The following is a 13332-nucleotide window of genomic DNA, read 5'->3' as shown; positions in this document are numbered from 1 at the left end:
GTTTTATTGTCTCAGCCTGATAAAAGTTATTTATAACAAACTAATGGCCAACATCATATTTAATGGAAGAAGCTGATACTTTTCCATCTGAAATCAGGAACAAGACAAACATGTCTGCTGTCACTAGGCCTGATGAATATACTTCTCACATCATCCAAAACAACTACAAAAAAGAGAAATTAAAGGGTTATATGTGGGAAAGGAAAAAGTTAAGTGATCATTATTTGTAAATGACATAATCATCTACATCTATCTTTAAAACAAGAATGTGTCTTACAATCAACAGCATGACATAATTTATGTAGTAGAACCTTTTTCCTTCTTTGCAGTATACAAAATAATGATATGCTTTATCTTTGATGTTACTGCAGATCTTATGATATGTTAGGCTTTGAGGGGTTGTTTTCTTTTTCTTGTTCTTAAGAGAAGGGATCCTTATGGTTATTTACCTTTCTGAGTAACCTTTTTGTCCCTTTTATGTTTTATATATAATTGTAGGCATATAGATAGTTTTTAAGTTTTAACCCCCACTATTATGAACTAATAACAAAAAAATGTTATTACTTTATGTTATGCAGAGCATGTTTGATTTTTTTTTCCAGTACTGAGAATTGAACTCAGGACCCTGTGCTTACCAGTTAAGAGCTTATTCTACTGAGGTATCTCCCCGGCCCCCTGAATTTTTGAATCAGGATACTAAACTAAAGGCAGGATGCAAAATATAATCCAAAATTTGGAAAGATCATTTGGGAGCATTTAATAAGTTAAGGAAGATGGAGGAGGAGCTGACAGATGCTGGTAACACTGACGCATTGGATGAACTGGCCCTGGGTAACATCAGAAGAAGGAGAGTGGGTTGATCACATGCTTGCTGCACTCCATGGCCCTCAGTTGTGGGAGGGCAGCTCAGCTATGAATGACACTTCTGTTATTATTAGTTTTTAATATTCATTTTTGTTTTATTGTAAAAAATTCAGCATAATGCAAGCTTATTTTTATGGGTTTTATATAAAGTACCACCGAACATCACTATTAGTTCAAACAAATTGAAATCTAAAATAAATACCCAATTTCATGAGCCAAAAAACTCCCAATTTATATATAATTCTCTTATTACAAAAAGACTTATTTTTTGCAAATATTCTCTCTACTTCATTCCCTCAAATCTCTCTCAGAATGAAAATGGGAAGCCGTAATGAAAAATGTAAAGTTCCATCTTATAATTTATCAAAAAAGTGAAGATACCTAGGGAGGTATGTGGCCTATTTGCTGAACACAAAATAAAAACTTGAACTATATAAAAATGTCTTGAATAAATTTAATACAATATTTTTGCATTGGAAAAAATGATGCCAGTCTTTCACAAAAAGCTTAATAGGTTTATGAAACATTTGGTAAAAAGATCCAAGATAAATAGAGACAGGAGTGCAAAAAAAGTGATTTTAAAGATAATGGAGGAGAAGAAGTATCAAGAATACCACATACTGAAAGTAAAAACTAATGAAAGAAAACTTGCCTACAAGATAGTGTAACTTCAATAATTAAAGTAGTGAGCGCTGACAAAACTATTGACAAGCAGATCGATGTAATAGGTTTGATAGCACAGAAATCAATCCCAAGCTGAGTATACATTAAAAGTGGCATCACAAATCAGTGAGGAAAAGGATGATTGTTGAATAAATGATATGCGACCAATGGTTAACTATTTGGAAAGAAACCTAGGTAAAATACCACTCTCAGATAAATTGCAATGGATGATCTTTAACACATTATTACTAGATATAGAATGAAAGAAGTGTTCTTTGAACGTAAGTGAATAGAAAGATATCGTAAAGATTTGATATAAAGATGATAGAAGATGAAGGGGCTGGGGAGATAGCTCAGTAGAATAGGCGCTTGCCTGGCAAGCTCAAGGTCCTGAGTTCAATCCTCAATACCGGAAAAAAAAAAAAAAAAAAGCCTGCCTCTCTACTTAAGTAGGTCTGGCTGGAATCTGAACAATAGAAGATGAAATATCTGTTTTTACCTCTTTTCCTCTTTCAATGCCTATGGGAGTGTTAAGAAAAAGTAGTGAGAATAAAATCTACCAGAAAACAAATAAAAGAAGTATAACTTGTGGGGCCGGTGAGATAGCTCAGCAGACTAAAGCACTTGCTTAGGCAAGTGCAGGGACCACAGTTGGATCCCCTGCACTATGTGTCGCACCAGCCCTGTACCCAGGGCGGGCTGCTGAGCTGGCCAGAGTCTGGGCGTAGTGGTGTATGCCTGTAATCCCAGCACTGGGGAGGCTGAAAGCAGGAGGATCACTACGAGTCTGAGCTGCTTAGTGACACTTGGCAACAACCAAATACATTTAAAAAAAAGAAGAAGTATAACTTGGGTACCCAAAACTGATGAAATCTGGGAAGATGAAAAGTGTGTGTATGTTTGTCTGTGTGTGACTGCAGTTCAATGCCAGAATGAGAAGAGGTGTTCCACAAGTCAGACTTCTTCCTTTCCAGTTGGGCTGTATGGTGAGGATTCTAGCAGTCCCCAGAAGCATCTTAGAACTATGTATTCTTGAATCTTGCCCAGTCCTGCTGAACCTGAAGCACTGTGAATGTGACACAAAAATCTGGGCTTTCACAAGCTTTCTGTGAGATTTTGTTGTACACAAAGTCTGAGCACTCCTGTCCTGGAGAAACTCCATGCTTATAGTCAAATATAAATGCTGAAGGGCTTCTGGGGTAACCAGTAGGATGTGGTCTGCAGTCCAAGCAGCAGGGCCAGCAGGCCTACTTTCCACTGTCCTCACCACTGAGAAGGAGTTGCTCAGGTCATTTGCTCTTGTGATCAAGTCTAGGGAGTGGTTTTTAAAAGATACTTCCTTTCCATCTAGGGAACATTCTTCAGATGAGTTTGGGGGCCTCTGGGAAAGCCAGATGAGCCTGACAATTTTCTCTCCTCCTCATGCTCACAAAGAGGAGGCAGGAATTTTTTTCCTGTCAGGATGATTTACGTAAATGAATAAGTTGAAAACAGAGAACCTGTGAAGTACCGCTTCTATTTGGCTATGAAAAAGCTTTGTTCAGTTTCATGCAGGTGCTAATTCCTGTGAGGAACCAGAGAGTTAATGCGTTTGATTTTGTAGTTCAATTCTCTGTCGCAACTACTCAGCTGTACCACTGCAGTGCAAAAAAGGTCATAGAAAAATGCTTTTAGATGGCATATAAAGGAATGAATTGTATGGCTGTGTTACAATAAAACTTTATTTACAGAAACAAGTGGCAGAGTGGCTGGATTTGACCCATGGCCATAATTTGCCAACCCTGGGTCTAGAGTAAGCTCTCAAACTGAAGAATAAACAGAGAAGACTGAAATATTTGAGAAAAGCAGAACTGATCTGTGAGGAAATAGTTACTAGACGGGGGGAGGGGGGGAAGAAAAGATGTTAAAGAGCTCAAAACTTTCAGAAAATAATTTGGAGATTACTGTATCCATTTAAAAAGTAAGTTACCACAAAATGAATAGAACTCTTAAAAATTTTCTAAAACATTGACAAAACAGTGAGTTGGGGGGCCGGGGAGATGGCTCAGTGGAATAAGTGCTTCCCTGGCAAGCGCACAGGCCTGAGTTCAATCCCCTGTTCCACCAAAACAAAAACAAAAACAAAAACAAAAACAAAAAAAACCAGTGAGTTGGAAGATAAAAGTAAATGTTCTTCCAAAATGAAATAAAAAGAAGAGATGAACATTAAGGCAAAAATATTAACACAAGAGGCCAGCCCCTAGACTCTGAACTCCAACATTTGTTTAATAGATCTTCTAGAAAAAGTAAAAAAAAAATGAGACGAAATTATCACAGAAATCACAAATAATATCTTAATATTCCTATCAACATATTGATAAGAAAATGTTTTCTTATCAAAATCCACAGTAAAACAACCTACAAATTAGTAAAGAAATGTAGCAGATAATGTAAAGCATAGATGTCATGAAACACAAAGAATTCACACAGTGTCGAGTTGTCCAAGTATAAAAATATGCCAAGAATATGATGGGATGGTTTACACATGCAAATTTCTACCTAACTTCCATCAGGTACCATGATTGTAGTTAATGAAGTATCACAGAATACCAGAATTTGAGGGCAATATCATTTACACAAGCTTTGATCCACTCTCCTCCCTGTAAGCTCACTAGGCACAGGTGGAGTATGGGAGAAGATGAGTTGATACACAGCAGATTCACCACTTTGACTGGGCTTCGTATTTCAACATGGAATGAACAATCCCAGGCTTAATGGCAAGAAGCCAGTGGTTCTTATACCCTCTTGTGCAAGCAAATCACACAGTCTTATTAAAATCTAGATTACTGGAGATGCTAATGGCAGGCTAAAAATCATTAGTTATGAGATGAACAAGTTCTGGGGATCTAGCGCTCAGTGTGGGTGTGGTGGGACATGCTAACTAATTTGATTGTGAGATGTATAATGTACATAATATACATGTACATTAAATCATTACCTTGAATCTCTGGAATATACACAATCTTTGTCAATTAAATATTTACAAATTTAAAAGTTCTGATTGGTGGAAATATTGATCAAGGAGTCCAGACTGAGTTACAAGATGAACAAATTCTGAGAATCTGGATGTATTACGTGGATCATAATTTATGATTAATATTAAATAATTTGATAATAATCATTAGATGGTACATATACCTATCAAATCATCCCATTGAATAATTTTAATGTATATAGTTATGATAATGTGACAGTTATTTTTCAATTAAAATATTTTTTTCTTAGAAACTTTTATTTTTCTTTTTTTTTTAAAGTTTATTTATTTATTTGTTGTGTGTGTGTGTGTGTGAGCGCGGCCAGCCCAGCCCACCAGGGGGCGGGGCCGGCTGGCATGTGGTGCTGGAGGATCGAACCGCGGTCCCTGTGCTTCGCTTGGCTTGTTCTAAGTAGGTACCTCAGACCACTGAGCCATCTCACCAGCCCAGAAACTTTTATTTTTCATCAGCCTCATTCCCATTTTGCTGAAGCGTCAGCAGAACAGATCAAGACCACTCGGTGGTGGTTCCTACCCACTCAGTGACCTGCGCGGTGGAGGCTGCAGACCAATCTTCTGTGGCAGGCTGAGCACTCCAGTCTTCAGTAGGAAACTGCTGAATGGGCACAGAGGGCACCTGCACACCCTTGGAGCAGTCTGCGGCCTCAGGCTGAGCAGCAGTGAACTCTGGAGCTGGTGCAGTCCATTCTCCCTGAAATTCCTCCTTGGTCACAGCCTTTTCAGCAGCAGCCTGCTCTTCTTTTTCAATCTCTTCAGGATCCCAGTAGAACTAGTGATCAGGCATGACTTCCCATGGGTGTTCATGGGAGATGGTACCACGCATGCGCAGTACTTTCTGAGCCAGCATCCACCACATCAGGCCCACAGAGTGAGCTCCCTTATTGTTGCACGGGATGGCAATGTCCACATAGTGCAGAGGAGAATCTGTTGCACAGAGCAATGGTTGGCAGGTTGAGGTAAGATGCCTCCATTAGGGGCTAGTGGTCAGCCCTGGGGTCAGTAACCACCAGAAGACGTGGCTCTCGGAAGGCTGCCTGGATCTGGCTAGTGAAAGTTCCAGGAATGAAGCGGCCAGTGATAGGAGTAGCTCCAGTGGCAGCAGCAAACTTCAGCACAGCCCACTGGCCGGTGCTCCTGGAGGACATGACACTGCGGCCTCAGTCAGGGCCCTGATGTCAGCAGAGTTTTCAATGGCCACTATGGCTCGAGCTGCAGGAGGAGCTTCTCCCAAGTCCACTTCAGATTTATGATGTAGCTTCCATCACTTTTCCTTTTATAGATATACTGCTCCATCTGGAAATCCACGTTGGTGCCACCTAAGTGGGTTCCTGCAGCAAGGAACTTGAGAATGTCCTCCTTCATTTGCAGCACATCAAGGGCTCCAGACATTGTGAAGTTTCCCTTTAAGTTACGATGGGAATCAGGGACAATGCTGTATGGACCCTGCCAGGGAGCATGGAAAGCTCAATTAAAATATTTTAAAATAAACTCTAAAATCCAGATTACTAGCCTGTGTCCTTCAAGCTTCTGATTCAGTAGCTCAGACTGGGGCCTGAAAGTTTCAGTTTCTAGTAAGTTGCCCAGTGATGGTGCTGATTTAGGGAACCAAACTTTGAAAAGACGTAGGTCAGGGGTTGGCATGCTGCTTCTGCAAAGGACCAGGCAGTGAATGTTGTGGACTCTGAGCCATACAGTCCCTGTGACAACCGCCCTGCTGTGATAGCTTGATTGAGCCTCATCACAGACATGTGATGTGAGCTTTTATTCTAAAAATGGGCAATATGCCTGAATCAACCCTCACATCCTAGTTTGCCAACTCCAGGACAGGAAACCAATCAGACAGGAAAATACACATTCCATAAAGAGGGCATTTAAACCACTCTTCTAAGCCTGAGTTCATGGATAGAGCATGCCTGCACGGAGCGACAATAGGGACAGAATAGCTTCCGTTGGAAAATCTGGCTGGACAATGAAATGCAGAGAAACAGGAAGGAGGGAAATGGACAAGGAACATCAGAGCGCACTACAAAGATATTATCAGAGCCTCAGAGGAGATGGCAGTTTTCGTCGAAGAGGCATCTAGCTAAACGGTTCTCATGGAAACCAAGTGTACCAGTTGCATGAGAAATAGCTGCCGGGACCAGGAAGAGGGCTCCTTGATCCTGACAGGTAGCTGCTAATTAGCAATCAGAACCTAATTGAGATTAACAGCTGTTTTTCTAATACAGTTACTAACAGGGAGGCAGAAATGGCAGGAAGACCATCCAAACTCTACAAGCTGCTTTCTAACATCAGAAAACTCTGAGAATAAAACAGCGTGCCAAGCAAGCAGAGAGATGAAAGTGGGCCATGTACACAGAGCTGAGCTGACAGGCCAGAGAGGGCTGGATCCAAAGGACCAATTAGGGCATCAACACGGGTACTGGAGGCAGATGAAAGGGGGCTGCATGCAAACAACACTAGAGACTCTTCACCGGCTGCCGGGGCCTAGCAACTGCCTGGTTCTCGTGGAGAGAAGGGCAGACCGGCACAGTGCTCTTAACTGTCAACAGGGCCTTCAGGTTAGCCTGGAAATGCTTTCAAATGCACCTTCCCAGCATCATCCCTGCATGCAGAAATATCTCTTGTCGCCCCACAGGGCTGAACCTGTGACATTTCCACCGGGCAAAGCACATCGAACAGTTAATCTCTCCGTGTGTGACATCCTTTCAGTGGGTTGCTTTTTCCACAGCAGTCTCAGTCTAGTAATTCTGAATGGCGCCCCTTAATTAGCACCACTAGCAGCACCAGCGGCTGCCACCAGAACTGCAGCGCGGGTCTTGGGAGATGCAAAAGTCAATCAGCGCAGATTATGGCTGGTAGATATACAACTGCGTTGGGCGCAGGAACTCACTAAAAACGTAAGGAGTATGATGATTACCCACTATGTGCCCAGCTCTGGTGTAAGTCTCCTTTAAGAAAAAAAAAAAAAAAAAAAAAAAAACAAACAAAAAAAAAACCCCCAAAAATGGATCACAGCAATGCATAAAAGAAAAAAAAAAAAAAAAAAAAAAAAACCTTTCTGCAAAGCTTTATTCCAGAGGGGCTCAGTCCTTCTTGGCAGCTGCCTTCCTCATGGCGGCCAGCACGTTGCTCAGCTCCTCACACTTCCTCTTGGCACGGATGTGCGTCCCCACCCTTTCCTTGATGAACTTGAGGGCGCGCTTGTCCTTGGAGACCTTGGGCAGCTCCATGGCTTATTGCTCATAGGAGGTGAAGTTGCACACCTCCCGGATCATGTCCCGCGCGAACTTGGTGTGTTTGGTGAGACATCCGTGACGACGACTGTGCCTTGGTTTGCTCACATTCTTAGTCAACTTGTGGCCCTTGTTGTGGCCATGGCCATAGGACAGCATAGGACTGTGGCTACTCTTCTTCGATGGTTGCTGTGGTGGAAAGCTAGTGTTAGTGTTTGATGTATAGAACTCACAGTAACCCTTCCATCACCCCCATGCCAGTACCCCCGCTCTGCAGTGGTAACAACTGAGGCAGAGTGGCTACAAAATGGGCCCTGGGCTGCACAGCTCTAGGTCCTGGAGGAGGGGTTTGAACTCATACAGTCTTTCGCCTCATCTGCAGCCCAGTAATACTCTCTTCACCTGGAACCTCAGTGGAAACGTTGAAAGTCAGACCTGCAGCCTGACTTTTGACATTTCCACTGCAGCCTGAATATATATATATATATATATATATATATATATATATATATTCCTGTATTGGATGGACACTTGCATCCCTTTAGTTATCATTTTTGCTTTTCCTGACTATTGGCTTGCTTACTGATCCAGACTTATTTACTTTTTTCAGCCCTGTCTGCCACGGGCCATTTTCACAGCCTACATCTACTTTCACTTCTGCACATATTAACTGCTGTTTAAGAAGTGCTAATTGTTTTTTTCCTCATTATTTTTTTCTGTCTCACTCTTGCTTCGAGGATCAGAATTCTGAAATTCTCTTAGTTAAAGCACTTAAATTCGTTTCAAGAGCAACCAGTTCTTGTGCATTTCCCTCCCTCAGCTCTTCTTTCCATGACTGCCCTGGAATACTACTTATTAGGAATATTCTTAGCAAGTAGAACTCAGCTCTCACACACTGTACAGTATATGGGAATCCAAAATGTAAAACAGTTGGTCAGTTTCTTATAAACAGAAATCTGTAATTTCCTTATGACCTGTTAACCCACTTCTTGATATTATCCTAAATAATTAAAAACTTACATTGTTACAAAAACCTGTACATAAATGTTTATAGTAAAAAAGTAGGAACAACACAAGCATCTGTCAATGAGTAAAGCGACGCATGCACATAAAAGAATACTACCCAGCAACGAACAGGAATGAGCTACCAAGACAACCACACAGGTGAGTCTCCAACGCATTATGCTATAGGAAAAATCCAGACACAAACAACTACATCCTGTTTGATCCCACCCATTACATGAAATTCTAAGAAAGGTAGAGGGATATAGCACACATCCATGGTTGCCAGAGCCCAAGAGGGAAAGGCAGGAGGCTGACTGCAAAATGCAGAAGGAAATGTTTAGGGCTAGTGAAAATGTTATATCAAACTTGTGGTAGTGGTTACACTGTTTTATGGATTCATACAAATCTACCAGACTGCACATCTAAAATTAGTGTTCTGTTACACATGGGTTGTAGTTTCATGCAGCTCATCAAAAATAGAAGAATTTGGGATCAAGTTTGGGTGGATATAAGGAAGAACAGGAAAGTCCATCAGAACCATGCTAACAGCTGATTGTCACCATCATCACATAATGAAAACACAGCCATACAGAGACCTGAAGCTGTTAGAGGGCTAGATTGCCCTGGAATGGATTCACTACACTCCATACTTGAATAAAGCTCACTCTAAACATGTTTTCAGTGTCCTGAGGCTCTAGAATCTGAAATTAGTTTTATGTAGAGCCCATAAACATGTTGTGATTAAAGAGGTTCTAAATGTCAGTTGTATCTCTGCTAAGAAAAGACAAATGTAACACCAACAAGGAAAGGAATGACTGTCTCTTGATTAAAACTCAAATCTCAGTGGATTCAAGCTCCTCATGTCTTTCACTAGAAGATGCTTTTTGTAGAGTCCTTCTTTTAAGACACTCCTGGAAATCCTCAAGCTATGCCTACCTCTGCGCCTAATGCAGCTTAGCACCTGCTCCAGCCTGAAGTTCACAGTGGAGCGCCCAGCACTAAGCTTTTGCAGAGAAGTCACTCTGATATTGTAGGTCTCTCCTCAACTGGCTATCATCACCAGCAGCAGCCCTTAGAGGGGCTACGTGCCCAACCTTGCCCTGATCATTGTGAGCAAGCATTGCTGGGACTGAAGTGAATTTTATTGTTACTTCTTGCAAGCTGAGAACAACACAGACTGGACATGGTGGTGTATGCCTGTAATCCCAGCACTGGGGAGGCTGAAAATAAGAGGATCACTATGAGTCTGAGCTGTGTAGCAAAACCCTATACCAAATACATTTTTTTTTTTAAAAAAAAAAGAGTAACACTCCTATTTTCTGTGGCTTCAGTGGTAGAATATTAATCAACTAATATTAATGGACTAATTTGGTAGCATGATTGCTTGAGCCCTAAAGCATTTGCATCCTTCGCAAAAGGTCCTTGTAATGCCCAATGGTTCTTTCCTTCCTGACACAGGCTGGCCTGGGACCATTTTCAGTACTAGCTGCTACACTGTGCTCTGAACAATGACTATATCTCACAGTTAGGCCCTGCAGTTGAGTGTGGGGTGCCGTGTGAACTCTCTTTTCCTCTCTGGTCCTTGTTCATCCTAGAACCCCATACCTTCCACTCCAATGTGGCTCCCATCTGGACTGACCTAGCTCATCCTCTGCCTATAAATTCCTGAATCATAACAAAGACAGAGTTAAGTAAAAAATCTCTTTGGCCTCTGTGAAAACCAGGGACAATAAATAGATGCCTAAAATGCACATTCTAGAAGCACTGAGTTCCAACTCCTGCTCAACCACAAATCCCTGCTATACTAAGAAAACTCTCCTCCAAACATAGCTTGCTCTTTATCATAAAGTGAACTTTTTTGAAATCTGTGGGCTATATTCTAGAATTCAAAAGACAGTTGAATATAGTAGTGATGTTCTAAAGAGACATGGACCTGCACATCTCTGGGACAATGAGGGCATAAATAAATGCATAGTCACATTTCAAACATAAAGACCAAGGATGGGAAATAAAGTACTAAACATCAGTAACTATTGCCTGGTATTCTCAAGTTATATGGTTGTTACTAGATTTGTTTAATGTATTTTACACCTCCTGCAGTTTGGGTCACAAATCTCCCAAAGCCCTAAGTCTCCCAAGAATGGTGCTTTTGGAGTTTGAGGAACATTAAAATTCCATGCCTAGTGGGAAGTGCTTGGGTCATTGAGGGATTTTTTATAGAAGATTTGGGGGCCCCAGCCCCTTCCTTGTTCTCCTCTTGCTTCCTGGCCAGAAGTGCCATTTATGGTATAATTTCTCACCATGGGCTGAAACAGTAGGACTCACAGATTGTGGGGTGAAATTACTCAAAAATTATGTGCCAAAATAAGTCTTTGTCTAAGTTAATTATCTGGGATTTATGGTAAGTAGACTGGTGTAATACTCAAGCAAACTCCTCTGTGAAACATCAAATGTGAAAGCAAATTCTTGGTAGCTCCTCCCATGAAGGATTACCTCTCCATCCCCTGAGGCTGAGATGGCCCATAGCTTGCTCACACAGCAGAATGTGGTAGAAAGTGCCTATGTGACATGCAGGACTTGTGAGAGGACACTCCAACCTCCCCCTCTCTCATCATCCTGGAATTCCACCATGGTGTGAACAAGTCTATTCAGGCCTCTTGGAAGATAAGAGAGTCCATTAACAGGGAACTTGTATAAAGGGAGAGGTCCAGGAGTAAAAGCTGAGACCTTAGAACTATGCAAGAGGACATCTGGGACCACTAAGCCCCGCTGACAGACCAGCTGGCCCTAACTGGCCAGTGAGCACAGCCAACATCTGGAGTAGACATGTCATCCCAACTGAGGTCTGCCCAACTATCAGTCCACAGAACCCTGAGTGAATAAATAGTTGTGGCTCTAAAGCCACTAGGCTCAGAATGATCTGTTATATAGCAGTAGACAAGCAAGTCACCTACTGTCCTCAAATCCACTGTATTCTACCTCTTCTTTCCTAATGGTTAGTGTGATCTATAATTCCAACACGGCACATGCTTTTAGAGTTTTAGGACATATTTGTATTTTCTTTAAAAATACGTAGGTTGGTTTTGCAGCATTTTTAATCATCATGAATTGTATTAAACCAGTTCCTGTTGGCACACTACATTGAGATCTACAAAGGTTTTCTTAGCTGTAGTTCACTGTGTTTCATTACTGTGCAGTATTCCATTGTTTAAATAAACTACAACTCTTCCTTGCCTCTATCTCATATTTCCTTCCTTTTTATTTGCTCTCTTCCTTCCTTTCTTCCTTTCATTTTTATCTTCTTTGCTTCCTTCCCTTCCTTTCTGCCTGCCTTCCTCTTTCCTCCCTCTCCTGCCTCTCTCTTCCTTCCTTGTTTCCTTCTCTCCTTCTCTTCTTCCTTTTCCTTCCGTTTCCTTCCTTTCCCTTCCCTTCCTTTCCCACCCCACCCCTTTCTTCTGCCTTCCTAGCCCTTCCTTTCTTTTACCTTCTCTTCTGCCTTCCTTCCTCCCTTCTTTTTTTCCCCTTTGTCCTTTTCTCCCTCCTCCTCTCCCTCCCTTCCTCTAATGTATACAATAGCTTGGCATTCAACATCTATTCCATCCACACTCTAGCTTTCTGCAATACAGGGCTTTGAAAGCTAAAAACTGCATTCCTGAGATTCCTTAGACATTGTGATAAGGATGTGTTTTAGGCTAGCTGGGGGTACTTACATGTGATCTGGAAGGCTGAAGTGAGATAATTGCTTTTCTACTGTCTGTGCTGTCAAACCAGTATGGGAGGACCAGCCAAATAGCTCAGCAGATTAAAGCACCTGCTTAGGCAGACACAGGGGCCAGGGTTTGATCCCTGGGCCTGTCATGCTGGCCCCACACCTACAGCATGCTGAGACAGCAATTGAGACTGGGCATGGTGGCACATGCTTGTAATTGCAGAGTCTGGGAGGCTGTAAACAGGAGAATTACTAAAAGTCCAATCTGCACAGTGAGACCCTGTAGACCCTGTATTAAATACAAACACACACACACACACACACACACACACACACACACACACAAACTAGTATGAGGTCTGGTTTTCCATGGCACTTATAGACACCCTGGTATCTAGACATGCCAATGGCTCTTGGCATTCAAGAGTGGAATTTGATGCTTCCATTCTTCTGGTGTCAACATAGTAGGTACAACACACTGCTGATGGTGACAGAGGCTACAACCATGGCCTAGAGAAGTAGTAGTGAACCAATGGCACAAACAGTCCTATGAGTTGTTGTCACTGAAAATTCTAAAAGTTTTGCCATCACTAGCCGATACTTAGCAGATTCCTGAATGTGCTGGCTTTCTGTTAAAGAATTAGAGTCAGGGGTTTGCTGATCATAAAGGCTGAAGTCCCCTTGGTAACCCAGTTCTGTAGTGTACTGCCACACTCAATGATGCTCTAGCCATTTCCAGTGTGTGGCTCTCACTTAAGATTAGAGCTGCAGGGGCTGGAGAGATGGCTCAGTGGTCTAAAGCACCTACTTGGAACTAGCTT

The sequence above is a fragment of the Octodon degus genome, unplaced genomic scaffold (assembly GCF_000260255.1).
Source record: "Octodon degus isolate 3935 unplaced genomic scaffold, OctDeg1.0 scaffold00001, whole genome shotgun sequence".
NCBI classification, from domain to species: Eukaryota; Metazoa; Chordata; class Mammalia; order Rodentia; family Octodontidae; genus Octodon; species Octodon degus.
This window is presented reverse-complemented; position numbering follows the sequence as displayed.